We start from the raw sequence: 20,579 nt of genomic DNA, 5'->3' as shown, positions 1-20,579 counted from the left end.
CACCTCAGACAATGGTTATTTTTCCAAAAAATGTAAAATAAAAAAATTAATGAACAGAAATGTTGATTTTTTTTTGCACTTACATTACTTTTTTATAACTCTTTTATACTATATATATATATACAGACGCAAGAAAAACCTTCACAAGTGATTTGTGAACAGAAATGCTGATTTTTTACGCGTATTTACTTATTTTAAGGATTAAAAAAATATTTCTGTTTATATTTTCTAAATCTAATTTAAAAAAAAACATTTTAACGTCACTATGGCATTGCGCATTCGCCGATTCTGCTAAGCGGATTAACCCATGGATCTGGAAAGAAGACGCTGCATTTTTTAATTCTCTGGAAAACTTTTTGGTGAGCACAGATTCCACACTAAATAAAATACTATATTTATTAAAAATGTTTACTGTTTGTGTTTTACAATTAATCCTCACTGTTTTCTTTTATTTTGTCATCTTAATTTCCTCAGTAGGTTACATATGATTTGCTATGATGTGCACAGACACAATGAGCGAGCCTCCACAAAGGATTTCCTATAAACGTTAGCTGTGTCTCATTTAGAAGGCTGAGCCCTCCGGAGGTCGCATTTGGAGGCTGCATACGTCATCAAGGCTGACTCATTTAAGAAAAGCAAGTAGGACACTTCAAATGAGACATTCTTTCACAGGTATTCGAAGAATGCATGAGGTGTATCCTTTGCTAATACAAATTCCTTCATTTAAGTAGTGTGAGAGTTCAACGATGCTCTAAATTTGTTTCCATAGCAACGTAATAAATTCTGTTTCCTTTTCCACCTGTCCTTTTTTTTTCCCGCCCATCCTACGAAGGCCGTCTCGTTTTTGTTCTAAGTTAAGGACACTTAGTATACACATCCTACAGAGAAAGCAGCCTCCAGAGGATTCGACCTCCGGAGGGCGCAGTCTAACAAATGAGACACAGCTTAACCGTTATCTAACTGATGCTGAAGAAGAAATTCCTCCAAGAACCCAATGAAGATGGGCACTAAAAAGAAGGTGTGTGGATAATCTCTCACTGCTAAGTCCGAGATGAAAGGGTAGTTCGCCCAAAAATTCTGTCATCTGCTGTAAAAACCCAGCTTGTCTTATTTTGTGTTTTCTAAATGATATAAAATCATCCTTCATAAGGTAAACATTCTCTGAAAATGTGACCTTGATGAATTGACTTCACCGACAGGGTCACAATTATTCATTCTCATGCTGTTCACACCGCACACTTTGTCTGCGTCAGGCAACGCTCCCAACGCATCTAGTTTGACAGATGTACGTTGAAGCTTTTACAATTTTCGTACAATTTTTGGTGCATTCACACCGCACACGTCAGGCAACGGTCCCAACGCATCTAGTTTGCACACTTCCCCTGAATAAACAATGGCAAACTAGTAGGGAGTGGACATTTTGAAATCTTCTCATGACCATGTTTTGCTAGCTAACGAAATGGGAAATAATTACGTTGAGAAAAGATTTGATAACTTAGCCGACGTCCCGATCTCTTCAGCAATCTTCATCCAAGCAAGTTCCTTTACATTCCTGTCTTTATACAACGACAAGTACGGATCATACAATTCTCTGCGATTGCAGACGGCTACAATGAGCAATATATATATATATATATATATATATATATATATATTGAAAATGATTTTTTCTCTGCTCCCGCTTCATTCAAGAAACGTGTGGTGACGTCGCTACAGTGAGACGCTCTAATTGGTTGACGCACTGCGTGAAGTGCGTCAAGTCCATCAAAAGTTCAGCTGGCTGAACTTCTGCGTCGCTTGCGTTTGCGTTTGCTGCGTTGACGCTTAAAACGCAGGTAACGTTTGAAAAGTTGACGGATCCAATGCACACAATGCAACGCAGAGCCTCTGACGGACCTCTGATGGACTCAACCATAGACTTTACATGTAATCTTGCCGCAACTGACGCTTGACGTTTGGGGCGGTGTGAACGCAGCATAAGACCTTAATTTAAGACCAACATTAAGATCTTTTTGATGAAATCTGAGAGCTTTCTGACCCTGCATAGACAGCAAGAAAACTACCATGTTTATATAAACCATGTGACATCAGGGACTGGTTGCATTAAAGGTTTAGTTGTGTCGGGTCCAAAACTAGTCAAGGGAGTATCACTTCTGTTGAGTGAAAATATAATAAGAGACCATGGGCCCTGCAGCTAGTCATAGTTAGCAGGCGTAACCACTATATAAATATTTTCCGATAAACTTAAGTAGCTTACACTACCTCACAACTGTCTTTAAAACATTTTGGAGCGTCCTTACAAATGGCGTCCCCTTCCCGAAGTGCCCTTGAAGGGCGCAAAAAAGTCATTTGGAATTCGCCCCATGATTCTAACGTGATTACCAAGTTGTTAGCAGGATTAGCAATTTGCTAGCATGTTTATAACATGATTAACATGTACCAAAATGTGGGAATTTTAATATAGGTAAGAGGTAATTTTATCAGATGATTATTATTCATGCAACAATACATATTGCTGTTAAGGTTTTCATTAATAACTATCACTATATAGATGATAACTTTGTCAGGGGCTCTTATGGATGTTTTTAGCAAGATTTTGTGAGAATTTAACTTATATCCCTGCTGAAAAACAAACAGCTAAAACCAGCTTAGGCTGGATGGCTGGTCTTAGCTGGTTTAAGCTGGTGGTTTCCCAGCCTGACCACCTAAGACCAGCCAGACTAGCCTGGCCAGGATGGAAAAGTGACCAAAACCCCTCTTAAAACCAGCCAACCAGTCTAGGCTGGTTTTAGCTGTTTTTATCATCAGGTATACTGAATGAAATAGAATAGACTTCTATATGGCCAGTGTTTGAATATTTCATTTCATTCCGTAAGCTACTGTTGTACACTGTTAACTAGTGTTAAATGCTAGTTTTAATAGTATTGATAACATTTCTGACAGATGATAACATGATGTTTCTGTGGGCTTTTTTGATTACTGTCAGTTTAAGTAAACAAAAACCAAAAAACTAAAGTAAAATTGGTACAAATCTTTCGTAAACAAGATAAGATCAAAATATTGCTTGCCCTAAACTACAACTTTCTGCTTTGCTAAAACATGTCAAATTAAGTAGGAAAGACAAGTCCAAGAAAGCTTATAATAGCTGGATCTGGCAACAAGGAGACACTCATATGAGGAGTTTTAAACAGCAAATTTGTCATTCAGAGAAATTTTATTTCTAAAAATGAATCATTTAGAGAGGACCAAACCTCTGTGACCTCATAGCTGGTTCAGGCCAGAGCATTTCTTTCCATAGGTTTGCAAATGAAGTTTCAGGTCTCTTTTATATGTGAAACTCTTCTCACACTGAAGACATTTGAATGGTTTCTCTCCAGTATGAATCCTCATGTGAGTCCTAAGGTTTCCTTTAACTGTGAAACTCTTCCCACACTGATGACAAGCGAAAGGTTTCTCTCCGGTGTGAGCTCGCAAGTGAACCTCGAGGACGGCGTTGTGTGAGCAAGTTCTTCCACAGTGGAGGCACATGCAAGCATTTTCCCCAATGTGAGATTTGACATGATTCCTAAGCAATTTCTTGTTGGTGAAACTCTCTCCACACTGCTGACATCTAAAACAGTTCTCTCTTAAATGCATCTTCATGTGCTTACTAAGGGTTATTTTACACCTGAAACTATGTCCACACTGACCACAAATATACGGTTTCTCTCCTGTGTGGATTCTCATGTGATTCTTAAAGCTGTCTTTGCGTGAGAAGCTCTTTCCACACTGTTGGCAGGTGAACGGACTCTCTCCAGAATGACATCGCACATGAGTGTTTAGGTTTCCTTTATGTATGAAACCCTGTCCGCAGTGAGGGCAAGTGTAAGGCCTCTCTCCAGTGTGAGTTCTCCTGTGGACTGTAAGGCCTTCTTTTTAAGAGAATGTTTTTCCACACTGCTGGCAGATGTAAGGATTCTCTCCAGTGTGAATTTTCATGTGGACGTTAAGGGTTCGAGTTTGGTCAAATGTCTTGCCACACTCTTAGCAAGTGAAACCCTTTTTAGTTCCATTCTTTCAAACTCTTTTTCGTGAGGAAGACTTTTTAGTCTGTGAGCAAGCAGAAGTTTCTCCAGTTATGAAATCGTCATGTTCCTCATAGTAATATTTATCCTCCATTTCATTCAGTTCTTCACTCTCCTCTTTCAGCCCCATCAGGTCTAAGGGAAAAAGAGTCAAATACAAGTTAACACCAGTTTAATGGCACAAAACAGCTGGTTTCTGCACCCACTAAGTCAGAACGAGCTTTATTGCCAAGTTTTTTTGCTCAGCTCTTTTTCAGCTAAATGCTGTTTTTTTTTCTTTGTAAAAGAATCAAAGAATACTGAAAAAATAATGGTACACAACTGTTTTTAACACTGATGAAGTCTGAAATGTGTCTTAAACAGCAAATCAGCATATTGATTCCGGAATGATCTGGAAGACTGGAATAATAATGTAAATTCAGCTTTGCCATTATAAATTACATTTTACATTTTTATTCAACTAAAAAATGTTATTACAAATGGTTAAAATATTTCATAATATTACTGTTCTAATTCAGTAATTCAGCCTTGGTGACTTTACAAGTCTTACTGATCCCAATGTTGTTGTTTTTTAGAAGTCATCAAGACTGCTTTAATTTAATCAAAAATACAGAAAAAAACTATGATACAGCAAAATGTTATTACAATATTCCTGTGATACAAAGCTGAATTTTCATCAGCTGTTACTCCAATCGTAAGTAGCCTAATTTTTCATTAGAATTATAAATATTTTTGGATATTTATGTGATTATTTTTTTCAGGATTCTTTGATGAATAAAAAGTTAAAAAGAACAGCATTTAGTCAAAATATAAATCTTTTCTAACAATATAAATTTATGCTATCATGTTTTATTCATTCAATATATCCTTGGTGAATGAAAGCATTAACTTCTTTCAAATAAAAAAAGAATAAAAATTTACTGACTCCAAAATTTTGAACATATTAGATATGTAATATTGTTCGGAAAAAACTCTCAGGTATCGAAAAATTTTAAGCAACACAACTGTTTCCAGCACTGATAATAAAGCAGTATATTCCGTATATATATATATATATATATATATATATATATATATATATATATAGTGGTTTCTAAAGGATCATGTCACACTGACTGAACACTGGAGTAATGATGTTAAAATAAAAATTTCAGTTAAAAATATTTCAGCTTTGATCAGAAATAAATTCCATTTTTAATGTCTATTAAAATAGAAGAAAGCTGTTTTACTTCATAATACTATGTCACAATATAACATCTGTCTGATGGGAAACAAAGTTGTGTTTACAAGTCACTTTTACTAATAAAAAAAGAAGAGGAAAAAGTCAATTATGATCAATACATGTAAAGTTAACGTGCAGAATTATTATAAATATTGTCGGTTGTAGTACATACTTTTATAATGATACTGTACAGTCTGTAGTCTCTAGTCTCATATATTGTCTGTATTACATGTTTTTTTTCTAACACCAGTCAAGAGTCATGCTCCTAATTTCACTGTATGCAGAAACACACAAAGACAATAAAGGCTTGTAATTCAATTCCATTTAAAAGTTTTATTTAGATATTTCAAATAAAGCCTAAAACATCATGGCTTTCAACTATTAAAGCTAAAAAAAAATGTTCACATGCAAATACATCAGTTGACCACAAATTTTTTTATAAAATATAAAAAGTAAAGATAATGTATTAATAAAAAAAGTAACATTTAATAATGACTCAAAGCAAAATGATCATTAACTACTGAAAGTAAAAGTAAAACTAATGAGATTGATTTCTCTCCTACTAATTAACCAGTAGGGGTGGATATACATATACAGTACATGCCAGACCAGTATGTGTAAATCTGCCACAGATATTCTGCATGACTGTGTATAAAAGATGATTGAATAAAATGATTCTCATGTGCAGTGCAATATGGCTCATTTCCAGGGTGGATCCTCTCATGTATTTTCAGATCTGATGACTGACTAAATCTCTTGTTGCAGTGTGAGCATTTACTGTATAAGGTGTCTCTCCAGTGTGGTTCATCTCATGTGTTTTCAAAAGAACTGACTGACTAAATCTCTTGTTGCAGTGTGAACACTCATAAGGTTTCTCTCCAGTGTGGATCCTCTCATGTATTTTCAAATGTACTGACTGATTAAATCTCTTGTTGCAGTGTGAACACTTATAAGGTTTCTCTCCAGTGTGGATCATCTCATGTATTTTCAGAGATGATGATTGATTAAATCTCTTGTTGCAGTGAGAACACTCATAAGGTTTCTCTCCAGTGTGGTTCATCTCATGTGTTTTCAAAAGAACTGACTGACTAAATCTCTTTTTGCAGTGTGAACACTTATAAGGTTTCTCTCCAGTGTGGATCCTCTCATGTATTTTCAAATGTTCTGACCGACTAAATCTCTTGTTGCAGTGTGAACACTTATAAGGTTTCTCTCCAGTGTGGATCATCTCATGTATTTTCAGAGATGATGATTGATTAAATCTCTTGTTGCAGTGTGAACACTCATAAGGTTTCTCTCCAGTGTGGTTCATCTCATGTGTTTTCAAAAGAACTGACTGACTAAATCTCTTTTTGCAGTGTGAACACTTATAAGGTTTCTCTCCAGTGTGGATCCTCTCATGTATTTTCAAATGTTCTGACCGACTAAATCTCTTGTTGCAGTGTGAACACTTATAGGGTTTCTCTCCAGTGTGGATCCTCTCATGTATTTTCAAATTTACTGACTGATTAAATCTCTTGTTGCAGTGTGAACACTTATAAGGTTTCTCTCCAGTGTGGATCTTCTCATGTATTTTCAGATATGCTGTCCGACTAAACCTCTTGTTGCAGTGTGAACACTTATAAGGTTTCTCTCCAGTGTGGATCATCTCATGTATTTTCAAAGATGATGATTGATTAAACCTCTTGTTGCAGTGTGAACACTTATAAGGTTTCTCTCCAGTGTGGATCATCTCATGTTTTTTCAGAGATGATGATTGATTAAATCTCTTGTTGCAGTGTGAACACTCATAAGGTTTCTCTCCAGTGTGGATCTTCTCATGTATTTTCAGACATTCTGTCCGACTAAACCTCTTATTGCAGTGTGAACACTCATAAGGTTTCTCTCCAGTGTGGATCCTCTCATGTATTTTCAGATATGATGACTGAATAAATCTCTTGTTGCAGTGTGAACACTCATAAGGTTTCTCTCCAGTGTGGATCCTCTCATGAGTTTTCAAATGTACTGATCGACTAAATCTCTTGTTGCAGTGTGAACACTCATAAGGTTTCTCTCCAGTGTGGATCCTCTCATGTATTTTCAGGTCTCCTGACTTACTGAATATCTTGTTACACTGTAAACACTCATAAGTGTGGATCCTCTTATGCAGTTTTAAATAAGATACTGAAGTAGAAATCTTTTCACACTTGGAACACATGGATTCTCTCACACCAGTATTTATATTCTCATATACTTTCAAACTTTGTAGACGGCAAAATCTTTTACCACACAAATGGCATGAATGTGGCTTCACCTTTGTATGAACTTTCAAGTGATTCCTCAGACCTGAAGCAGCTAAATACACTTTACCACATTGATCACATGGATGCTTCTCTCTAGTGTGGATGTTCATGTGCTTCTTAAAGTTTGATGAGCTTGAAAAACTCTTCCCACATTGATCACAAGTAAATGGTTTTTCTCCAGTATGAATTCTCATGTGACGCTCAAGATTTGTTTTTCTAGTGAAACTCTTTCCACACTGAGTGCAGGTGGAACATTTCTCTGCTCTTCTTTTCTTTAAATCTTTCTGTTTGGCTGGAGGTTTTACTCCAGGTTTGAAATGACTTTTCTCCTCAACTTGACTTGATTCTTCGTTCTCTTCTTTTTCTTTAATCAACTCTGAAATAAAAGTAAAAAGGGTTCATTTTCAGTAACTTGTTATAAGCTGGGAAACATGAACAAACTAACATTTGAGAGCAGTGCCAGTAAGTGCTACAGATGGTGGCACCAGAAGCAGATTAGGTAGAGCTGGTGTGTTGGATATCAATAACAAAGATAATCTAAAGGGGTCATATGATGTGGTTTCCTTTGGAGTGTTACAAGCTGTTGGTGCCTAGATAAGATTTGTGAAGCTGCAAAGCTTAAAGTCTCAAAACCAAAGAGAAATTTATGATAAAAGTTAAGACTTAGCCACAACTCCCTAAAACGGCTTGTTCAAACACCCCCCCCCCCCCCACACACTTGTCCACGTCACTGTGTGAGCAGATTAGCGTAACACATCCCATAAAAAAATATGAATATGAAAAGAAAGGCGTAACTTTACCGGCTGTAGTAGAGTTTAAGAGCCATGTTGAGGAGTCGCAGAACGTTTCATTGAAAAAGCAAACGTACTTGATTTGGCCTTTCAAATGTGGACACAACTTGAAATCAGTGTTTAAGTTATATTTACTTAACTGTTCTGGAACAGTAAAATGCAAATATTTGAGTGGGTGATGCACATTTCACGGAGGACTGTTTCCTGAACCTGGGAGAGCAGCTTACAATGCCAGATGAACACAAAGCGTTAGGCTATAAAGGTGGCCTGGACCAGAATATTAGATTATTCGATTATTCTAATATTCGTTCGGTGAGTTGGCATTCGATTTTAAATTTTGAGATGCGAATATTCTATTTTTTACATACACTTTGCATCCCCCCGCGAAACAGTTCTCATTCACACTTAAATATGAATGAAGATCAGACTTCTGCCACTAACATAGAGACAGCAAAAAGAGAGAGAGAGAGAGATTGAGCAATATTTGAGAGACACTACTAAAGTACAGTCGGGCTCACTTGAATGGTTAAAGCTAAACTAGGGCTGTGCTGTCACAATAACAACCGCGCCTCTGCGTTCAAATGCACACAGTAGGCTAAAGCTGACCGCTAAAATAATCACCATGAATGTGTCGGGGGAAAAAGCAAGGAGATATTCAAATTATTTATTAATAAACTAGTATTTGACACAAATATAAAGTTGCCGATCCTGACTCGTCATCTGCTCACTGGACGCGCCTTTAATGCCTAAATGTATATTTATGGATTAGGCCTATAGCTAATGAAAGAGTTTTGTTTTTCAATTTGAATTATTTAAATTATTTCTTTACAGTTCCGGATGATATATTACTCTTACCTGTATGAGAAAAAATTTAGTTTCACATCGCACCAGCCTCCGTGTCCTGCAAAGCGCGCTTCAGCTTTACTCTCCGCACAAACGACTGGATATGCGCCTAATAGCACACGTTTATCTAGGTTAAACAATTAAACTAATATTGTGATATGCTTCAAGTTTTTTATATTTATGGATTTTAATTTAAATCAGGATGACTTGAGATTGCTAAATTGATCTGTTTGGCGCTGGCCGCTTGGTCGTTACTTTAAAAAAACAATTTGAATTTGACAAATAAAAAGTGTTACAAATATATTTCTAAAATAACTTTATAACCAAAAGAAACAAATATAAATGTAATCACATTGCTATTACAGCAGCTGTGCAGTGCAGAAGAGAAAGAGAAACAAGACCGGTTCCAGTCGGACTCGGGCCAGTAATTCTCATGAGATGTCGGAATAGGTCTTGGCAAGGTTTTAGGAATTTTTGCAACTAATGTTTGTTGAATAGCCTATTTAACACTCTTATTTAGGCTAGTTTCTTATTTAAATGTATTATTTCTTTGATTTATTATAGCGTTTTGTAGGCTGCTTGTTCTGCTTGTTCACTGCCGGAAGTGCTCAAATAAACACGCACGTTTGTTAATAATGTTTGAGCCTCATTTATTTGGGGTTTCAAAATAATATACATATGTATTTTATATATAGGCCTATATACACATACGTTATATACAATTTATATTTATTTATAAATAATTTATATATATATATATATATAAACACCGCGCCATTTTTTGTTCTTCTTTTATTTAAATAGCCTACACTTTACGGTGTCAGTAATTACTGTGCTGCTAATTTCTCATGTGGGAGTGATTTGTTTGTTAAAATATGTTAGGCTACCTTATTAAAAGTATTGCTCTTAACAGACCTGTGTGTTTTGTATCACTAGCGCAGTGTCTTTTCACGAAGCAAGCTCTGCCTGCGTGAGGCGCGCCGCATCCAACTCGCAATGTTCTATTACAATTTATTAATTCTGAAAGTGTTATGTGTTCATATTGCACCAGAATGCCACACTGCACTCCTTTGTGTCCACAGCAAAAATCGATTGGATGAACTGTTCTCGACATAATCAAAATGCAAACATAATAAAAATGCATACACACAGACATTCCTGCCTTTATTAGAGAGCAGAATATGTTTAGCCCCTCCCTTCGAAATATTCTGTGTTGATTACTGCCGAAGCTTTGAAGCTCAAAAAATTGGATTCGGACCAGCCCTACTATAAAGTGGGCCAATCACAATGTTGCATGAACAGTCTGTGTTTCTGACTGATGGCCTGTAAGTACGTTTTCATATTTAAAGAATTCAGTATTGACTATTCAAACATGCTTGTTGTTTGTTGTTCTACGATCGCAAAAGCAGACTGCATATACACAATAATAACTGCACAAACACATAGCATTATAACACACACAAAATAATGCTCTTTTTAGCATCATCATATGCCCCATTTAATCATAAGATTACTACCGTTTTAAATTCATAAGCGCAGTTACTAAAAAAATATTACAGGTTTATTTCTTGGTAATACACATTTGACAGCTAAGCACTGAACCTGAGTTGGGAAGCATGCAAAATGTACCTTTATTACCATCAGTGACGTAAAAAAAAATCCAGTCTTCAAATAGAAAATTAATATATTCTATTCTTAGTAAAAGTATTAACTGACCAACAATTTAAGAGATTATAACTGATGTGCAATTCAGTCGCAAAGTTAAGTCTCCCAAAATACAAACTCAAACTAAAGATATTATAGCATTGGACTATTTCAGCCGCACCACCATGACTTTAGCTAACACTACTGTTTCTGCATCAGCCTTGTTTGATCTGTTCATAAAAAATTCAGTACCACTTTCTTTGAAACCCATATTTATAATATATTATAAAATACTATAATGAATGCATAATGCATTATAAAAAACCTTTTTGTATGTTGTATTATATCATGAGTATTCATAAGAACAGTTTTTATGCATTATAATTTCTCTTTATTTGTGGTTATAGCTAGGGCTGTCGCGATAACCGCAATATCGAAATACCGCGCTATTGACGTGCATAACCGCAGAGGAATGCAACAACCGCAGCAACCGCGATATTTGCCTGTTTTCTTTTTTCCTAAGGATTTGCCCTTCTCACTTAATGCCTGTGTGCTGAATATTAAATTAGTAATAAGTTAGTAATGATAACATAATGTGTTTATTATGAGGCTCAGTAGATATGCACTTAACAAGCCTAAACAGACAGCGAATGAGAGAGAGATCGACTGAGCTTGTGCGATTACCTGCGTCTGTCTTTCAGATCGAGTCAGGTATGTATGTGAAACTAGCTTGTCATGTCCAAGGAAAGTGAAATCTCTGTCTTAACATCGATGCTCTGCTGGTCAGCTAAGCCTTTAAAAGTGGCGATTAAAGTTAAAATTATTTTAACATCGTGTTTCATTACGTCTCTCTTTGAATAAATAAGCGTTTTGAAGGTGTAGTTGAATGAACGGTTTAAAGACTTACTCAAAGATAGTCTCTTGCCTCCATCTTGTGGCGTAAAAATGAAACTGCACTGACTGACAGCTCGCCTAGAACACGCAGGTGAAATACTGACAGAAAGTCTCTTGTCCAGTCAGACTCGAGGGAGCGCGCTAACTGTTGTATATACGAAGATTTCAGATGCAAAGCCTCTAAATATGTCTGACATTTTTCTTCAAAATTTGCATTTCTTTCTTGGCTAGGTTTCTATGTAAGTACTGTTTACTTCACTTCATGTATCAACGCGATTTGGTTTCGGTTTACTTCACTTCATGTATCAACGCGATTTGGTTTCGGTTTATTGATTTCTGAATATGACCTTACATTGTAACAGCCTACACACAATTATATATATATATATATGGCGGTAATACCGCATACCGTGCTACTGAGCCACTCAAAATTACCGCAAGGGAAATTCCTTAACCGCGACAGCCCTAGTTATAGCTTTTAAGAGTATGATTACCTCCTGATAGTTATAACATATTACAAGTCACGTATCTTACCATGTTACGCATGTCACTTTACTTAAAGCACAGAGAGCACTTATAAGTAATAATAATAACACTAATAATATTTCTCAAAGAGCCATAATTTGATGTATCAGATGAATGTGTAACATGACACATTTGTTTTATCAGTTTGATTTTTTTGAAGGTACCCTTTAGACAGCTTTTGAAAAGTAACTCTGAAACTGCATGTCAGCTAGCAATAATTATTATTAGTAGTATGCTAAATACTGTATTTTGATGGTTCCCCAAAAGACAAACTGATATGTAACTTTGCAAGTATGTGAATCTTCAACCTAGCCTAACCTTAACCTAAGTCGAATAATACTAGACTAATAATACTAATAATAAAGGAGTGTTAGTGTAGTTGGAAAGTTGCTTCTAGTCAGTAGACCAGGGGGCCCATCATAATAAAATATATTGTAAAAAAAAAAATTGGTATAGGATAAAGTCCATTAAAAATTGCGTAGATTTAATATGCCGCCCATTGTGTCTAATAAATAATCATATTCTTAAAAGTTAGAACCCCAAATACTCAAGTACTTTAGTATTTTGTAATTGTTATGATTATTCATAAGATGATACAACATATTATACGATTATTATTTTTTATTTTTTATAATGCATTCATTACAATGCCTTAGTAATACTTTATAATGGATTATAAATAGGGGCTTCATAGAAAATGTTACCAAGACTTCTGTGCAGAATTTAAATGTTTCTTACTAGATCTGGAAGTGTTTTTGCTCCCCCATCTATACTTTAACAGACTGTTCAGCTTTAAAGATTGTTTCTATTACAATTAACTAAATCTAAAGCAGCTTGAAACTCAGTATTAATAAAACTTTGAAATAATGTACCACAAACAGACATTAAAGATGAATGAAGATTAAACACCAACCTCCTTGTTCCTCCTGTTTTATTCTCAAAGGTTCTGGTTCCTGTTTTATTCTCAAAGGTTCTGGTTCCTCTTGTTTTATTCTCCAGGTTTCTAGTTCACTCGTGTTCTCCTCACTCTCCACTTTAACAAACTCCATCACATCAACAGATCTCAGTTCAGCAGATACTTCTCCAGATATTCCTGCTCGCTTCCAAACCTAGTCACAGCTGTGAAGAATATTACAGATATTTACTGACTTGATTCAAAAACTGTATTTTTCTATTTACAGAAACTTCATTTCTCACAGATTGAACTAAAACAGAATCCCAACAAAACAACAGAGAGCAGTGAAACTAATCTTCTTCTTCTTAGGTTTAATGGTGTTTATCAAACAGAAGTGTGTGTGTTAGTGCCACCTGCTGGACTGGAGTGAGAAGCGCCGAAAGGAGGGAAAATATTACGGGGAATGACTTTGTTTGTCTACAAGATGCAAAGAGAATAATATTCTTTCCTACAATATACAAAAAAGTATTTAACCCACAATGCCCCAACCTCAATTTACAGTTTAACTGAGTCCCTACAGGATGAACAAGTACAAAAACATTTGAAAAATGTGTCTACCCTTGATTTCCTTTTCCCATCCTCTCTGCCATTCCTTTATTAAACTTGATTATGACCTTTTCTGCATCTTTAATTGGCAAAAACCATGTCAACATATTCAGTTGTTACTCCTCATCTTCCCTTTTAACAGTGAACAGTTCAGTGAATAAATACAATATACAATACCTGCTTTACTAGAAACTTAATCTCTAGAAGTGCATTCATTAAAAAGTATAATTGTGTACGATCAGTGTTATGATTTTAGTGAAGTTACAAGTTTTGAAACCAAAATACCTGCAACATCCAGTTATACCTTTAAGAAACTCAGAAGAGAAGATCAGGAGACTCTTGATTGAGATATTACTAAAACACTCCATCACTGAAGTTTTATTCAGATTTCAGGATCGTCATTAGAAGATAAAATATGCAAAGGATGTAAGCAGTTACAGGGATTTGCCCAGATTTTCAGCGACTCTAATCCAATCAGCAGAACTATAGACTCATTATCACAGAGATCAGGGAAAGTCTCACCTTCAGCCTCTGCATTCATATTTAACTCAGATATTGATCAGAAACAAAGACACCAATTAAAGAAATGAGGCAGAAACATCAACAGCCAATAAAGACAAAAGATGACACTTACCATCATTTCACATTCATATTCACACACTCCTAAAGCTAAAAATATTCATTTAAAACAAACTGCTCACATCCCTTGAATACTGTGTTTAAGCTTGTGATCTGAGAGCTTTGTCTTCATCTGTAAGAACGGCCTCCTGAAATCTGAATAAAACTCCAGTGATTGATTGTTTTAGTCAGTCTGGATGATCACAGCGACACACAGGACCAGCTCAAACAAGTCTCCTGATCTTCATTTTCCTGCAGGTGTATTAAAGGTATTTTGTTTTCAAAACGTCTAACTTCACTAAAATCATAACACTAATACAACATGACATATTTTTTTTTCTTTTTCTGATGGATGTACTTCTAGTTAAAGTTTCTAATAAACTGTTTATTGTGTCTTGTATTTATTAGCCAAACTTTTCAATGTTAAAAAAAGAAGAGAAGGAGTAACATATGTTTTTGCCTATTAACGAAACTGAAAAGGTATAATCAATGGACTATTCCTTTTAAATTTGCCATCACACAACCTTTGTAAACGTTACACAGCAGCATTGACTAGTTTAATGTGAATTTAATGGCAAGGTATATAAAGCATAGTCTTATAAATGAACATTAATAAAGAATATTATTAATAGATTTACAATGTTAGTAACTTTATAAAAGCATCATCATATGAGTTCGAAATTCTATTCTATATACAACATTTCTATGATATATTTGTGATTCTAGAGAGCAGTGAACCAATGGGACTTTTATTTTGCTCTTGTGATGTGACGTCATAAAGATGCGCCGAGCTCCTTGTCTGTTTGTGATTCGCCTGAAGAAAGGTTTGTGCTTTTAAAGTTTTTAAACCAATGGACATTGTTGCGTTTTTAAAGCTATGTAAAATAAATCATCCTTATTAAATATAACCAGAAATTCTTTATCCAGTGTTACTGAAGACGTCAGCCTTTAGCATTTCTCTCTCTCTATCATGAATCAATCGTGTGATGATAAGAAGTGACGAGAGAAACTGAGAATCCGAATCATTTGAATCAAATATTTGTGAAATAATTCAGTGATTCGATTCAGCGGCACGCGGACTACAAACGACAACAACAAACTCAAACGAGTGAATCACAACCGAGAATGATTTCATGAAAGGGTAATATTTTAGATATGAAAAAAACAAAAAATGTAATACCAAATATAAAAAAAAAAAAAAAACTAAAATTATAATCTAAATATGAACCTTTGGTGTTATTTGTATATATTTTATAATTTTTATATAAAAGTCTATTAACTCTCTGAGACTCTGACTGTCTTTCCAGGGCACTGACTATACTGAATTAGGAGCTGATTGAGACTCACCCAGAGATCTAGTTTGCATTGATTTTTCTATTATTTATTCTCATCTTAAACAGGACAAAGTGTACAAACACACAGAAAAACACCTGGAGAATTAACAGAGATACACGTGACACTATTATAAAGATGGCGTTTATTAAGGAGGAGAGTGAAGACATGAAGATTGAAGAATCATTCAGAGTCAAACATGAAGATACTGAGGAACAAACAGGTTGGTTTTTATTCTCAAAGCTGGACTATATCTTCTTATTAAAATGTCCAGCTCTACAGAAAAAAAAAACATATTTTTTGTAACATTAAACACAATATCTACTTTTGATTAGAAAACAATGAAAGCGGTATCTGACAAAAAAAAAAAAAAAAGTTATTTTGCTTGAAGCAAACCATGACACTTCAGTTTTTAACTTGACATTTGTTTTATTGTAAGTGATTTTTTTCTGCTGTCATCAAAAGTGTAATATTAAAATGTAAATAGCAGTGAATGTTCATTACAACAAGCAATAAATAGTCATATTTCAGAAACACCAGCTTGTAGCTTAACTGAATATGCAGGACAGCCACATAGTAGTGCGTTACAATAGTCCAGTCTAGACGTCATGAATGCATCAAATAACTGTTCTGCATCTGAAACAGGTAACATGTTCTGTAATAGTTATTCATCTTGTATTTTAAATATGAAATGACGTTACATGTACTTTGTTACTCTCCAAATCTGGAGCCAAACAATAAAATAGAAACCGAAAATCTCTCATCGCAACCTTTGTGGGTTTAATTAGGAAATATTTCTTACTTGAATGCTGCTTTTAAATTCTCTAACGTGAAGATAAACATGGCAGATTATGTGTGGGTTTTTTAAAAGGAGTGTTTTTGCACAACAATATACATGTTACAAATAATTGTTTTTAGTTATAGTTATAATTAATGATTAAAATTGGAAGGAAATGCGTTTAATAGAGACAGATCAGCAGCAGTATTTGTATCAATGAGACTGGTTTTCAAAAACAATTGGCTACTTGGTAAAAAGATGCCAATAAGCCACATATTTTAAATGTACAATCTTTATGTTTTCTTACATTAATTTGGAGATTCAATGTGAAATTGTTTATTGTCAAATAGTTTTTTAATTAATTGACAGCATTAGTCTAAGTGTTTTGATGTCTGTTGCTTTGTGCCTTTAAACTGTTGTTAACTTACATTTTTCTCATTTCACCTCAGACCTGATGGCACTGAAAGAGGAGAGTCAAGAACGTCTAGGTTACGTAGGTAACCCTCGTTCCCTGAAGGAGGGAACGGAGACGTTACATGGGAATTTGCTTAGAATCCAATCATCTCTGAGCCTTATACAAAAGGCCAATGAAAATTGGCGAGTGGCATTTGCATGACGCGCCACGCCCCGTACATACGGGTATAAATAGCGACGTCATGCGCCAGTCAGACAGGTTCTTCGCTGAGGAGCCGGGTTGAGCCGGCGTCAGCGCGACGACATGGACGTGGCAGGGGATGTAACGTCTCCGTTCCCTCCTTCAGGGAACGAGGGTTACCTACGTAACCTAGACGTTCCCCTTCAGTCGAATCACTTCGACGTTACATGGGAACTGACCCTATGGAACAAGCCACGTCCCTGCGCCGCGTTACGCAACGACCACGTGCCGGCAGGCGGACGTGTCAACAGGCGGACGTTAACGTAACCTTCCCAACGCCCTAGGGCCCGGGAAGGGGGGTCCCCAGGGATGCCAGAAACTGAAGCAGGGGTTGGGGGGGGCGGAGACATGAATTCTGTTCATGTGAAAATAAGAAATTCAATATATCCATAAGGAGTTTAGGGATATACGAGGAAAACAGAGGCCTTCTGGTTGGCCCCTGGAGAATATAAAAAAGATAGCCACAGCCTGCGGGGCGAAGGAGACCCGGCAGGAGCACAGTCAAGAGCTACTCCGCATCTAGCCCAGACTGCGGGGCATGGAGGACCAGGTTCGCCGGAGGGAACATACTGGGAGATAGCGCACGGATCCACGAGGAATGGCGCAGCAAGCCGACACTAGCCGTCCTCTCGGTCACCTGTCAGAACTCGGGAGGAAACGGCCTCTAAGCGAAGGTTGTAAAACCTGGCGAAGGTATTCGGTGTCGCCCAGCCGGCAGCTCTGCAGATGTCCGCTAATGAGGCGCCATGTGCCAACGCATAGGAAGATGCAACACTCCGTGTGGAGTGGGCATGCAAACCTAAGGGGCAAGGCTCTCCCTGGTATAAGTAGGACAGGGAGATGGCTTCTACCACCCAATGCGCCAACCTCTGCTTGGAGACAGCATTTCCTTTCTGCTGACCTCCGAAGCAGACAAAGAGCTGCTCAGTGCGTCTGAAGTGCCGAGTGCGGTCTACGTAAGTGCGCAGAGCACGGACTGGACACAACGATGCAATTGCTGGGTCTGCCTCCTCCAAGGGCAGAGCTTGCAGGTTCACCACCTGATCGCGGAAAGGCGTGGTGGGAACCTTGGGCACATAACCGGGCCGGGGTCTCAGGATGACGTGAGAATCGCCGGGCCCGAACTCAAGGCACGCTTCGTCGACAGAGAAAGCTTGTAGATCCCCCACCCTCTTGATGGAGGCCAACGCGGTCAGGAGCGCTGTCTTTAAGGACAGAAATTTAAGCTCGACTGAGGCGAGGGGCTCAAAGGGAGGTCCCCGCAGGCCCTGGAGGGCGACGGAGAGGTCCCAAGAGGGTACGAGGCGCGGTCTGGGAGGGTTAATCCTCCTAGCGCCTCTGAGGAATCTCACGACCAGAGGGTGCTTACCTAGGGATGATCCATCCACTGCATCGTGATGTGCGGCGATAGCGGCAACATACACTTTGAGAGTCGAAGGGGACAGCCTGCGCTCCAACTTCTCTTGCAGGAAGGAAAGCACTACTGCAATCGTGCATCTCTGTGGGTCTTGTCCTCGTGAGGAACACCAGTCGACGAACAGACCCCACCTCAGTGCGTACGCCTGCCTTGTAGAGGGGGCTCGGGACTGAGTGATGGTCTCTATCACGGCCTGAGGAAGGCCGGCGAGGTCTGTAGCGTCCCGTCCAGGAGCCAGACATGCAGGTTCCATAGATCGGGACACGGGTGCCAGATTGTGCCCATCCCCTGAGAAAGAAGGTCCTTCCTCAAGGGGATTTTCCAGGGAGGGGCTGCCGCGAGGGAAATAAGTTCTGGGAACCAGGTCCTGGCAGGCCAGTATGGGGCGACCAGGAGAACCTGCTCCTCGTCCTCCCTGATCTTGCACAGGGTCTGTGCAAGGAGGCTCACTGGGGGAAAGGCGTACTTGGGCCCCGGAGGCCAGCTGTGAGCCAGAGCGTCCCTGCCGAGGGATACCTCGTTGAGGGAGAAGAACTGCTGGCAGTGAGAGGAGTCGGGGGAGGCAAACAGATCTATCTGGGCCTCCCCGAAATGGCTCCAAATCAGCTGGACAATCTCGGGGTGGAGTCGCCATTCTCCAGGGAGGGTGGACTGCCGTGAGAGCTGATCGGCTGCACGGTTGAGTTACCCCGGAATGTGAATGGCTCGTAGCGACCTCAGCCACGTTTGACTCCAGAGGAGCAGACGGCGGGCGAGTTGTGACAAGCGACGGGAGCGGAGGCCGCCCTGGCGGTTGATGTAGGCCACAGTCGCAGTGCTGTCGGTACGCACAAGCACGTGCTTCTGACGCAACGTCAGTCGGAAGCGACGAAGGGCCAGAAGCACAGCCAACAACTCGAGGCAATTGATGTGCCACTGCAGTCGAGGTCCTGTCCAGGAGCCCGAAGCTGCTTGCCCGTTGCACACAGCACCCCAACCTGTGGTGGAGGCATCCGTGTAAACCACGATGTGCCTGGACACCTGCCCCAGGGGTACTCCGGCCTGGAGAAAGGCAGGGTCTGACCACGGGCTGAATAGGCGGTGACACTGCGGGGAAACGCCAATCCGGAGTGTGCCACGGTGCCATGCCAGTCTCGGGACTCGGTCGTGTAGCCAGTGCTGAAGCGGTCTCATATGAAGCAAGCCCAGCGGCGTGACCGCGGCCGCAGCTGCCATATGCCCCAGGAGCCTCTGAAAAGTTTTTAGAGGAACCGCTGTCTTGTGCCTGAATAAATCTAGACATCTCAGCACCGACTGAGCGCGCTCGTTGGTGAGACGGGCTGTCATGGAGACCGAGTCCAGCTCCACACCGAGAAAAGAGATCCTCTGCACTGGGGAGAGTTTGCTCTTTTCTCGGTTGACCTGAAGGCCCAGGCGGCTGAGGTGCTGAAGCACCAAGTCCCTCTGGTCGCATAGCACCTCTCGAGAGTGGGCTATCAGAAGCCAGTCGTCGAGATAGTTGAGGATGCGGAAACCTGACAGCCAAAGAGGGGCCAGGGCCGCTTCCGCAACCTTGGTGAAAACGCGAGGAGAGAGGGACAGGCCGAATGGGAGAACTTTGTACTGGTATGCTCGACCCTCGAACGCAAACCGAAGAAAGGGCCTGTGGCGAGGAAGAATCGAGACATTGAAGTACGCGTCCTTCAGGTCGATGGCTGCAAACCAATCCTGGGGACGAATGCATGAGAGCATGCGCTTCGTCGTAAGCATCTTGAACGGCAGCCTGAGAAGGGACCGATTCAGTACTCTGAGATCCAGGATGGGTCTTAACCCATCACTCTTTTTGGGCACGATGAAGTAGGGACTGTAAAACCCTGACCTCATCTCGGCTGGAGGGACAAGCTCGATCGCATCCTTCGCCAGTAGGACTGCGACCTCTGCACGCAGGACAGCGGCGTGGGTGTCTGAGTGGACACGAGTGTGAAGGACACCTCTGTACCTGGGCGGAGCTTTGGCGAACTGAATCTCATAGCC

The 20,579-nt window shown here is 39.1% G+C and overlaps 2 pseudogenes; both read right to left on the bottom strand.

The window, feature by feature from the left end:
* Positions 1-3,261: 3,261 nt before the first annotated feature.
* LOC141322962 (uncharacterized) lies at positions 3,262-4,194 on the bottom strand (annotated as a pseudogene).
* A 1,405-nt stretch (positions 4,195-5,599) lies between these two features.
* On the bottom strand, positions 5,600-13,513 carry LOC141341020 (uncharacterized; annotated as a pseudogene).
* Positions 13,514-20,579: the final 7,066 nt, after the last annotated feature.

Source organism: Garra rufa, chromosome 1 (assembly GCF_049309525.1).
Source record: "Garra rufa chromosome 1, GarRuf1.0, whole genome shotgun sequence".
In the NCBI taxonomy this organism is placed as follows: domain Eukaryota; kingdom Metazoa; phylum Chordata; class Actinopteri; order Cypriniformes; family Cyprinidae; genus Garra; species Garra rufa.
The sequence above is the reverse complement of the archived record's forward strand: the minus strand, read 5'-3'. Positions and strand labels throughout refer to the sequence as shown.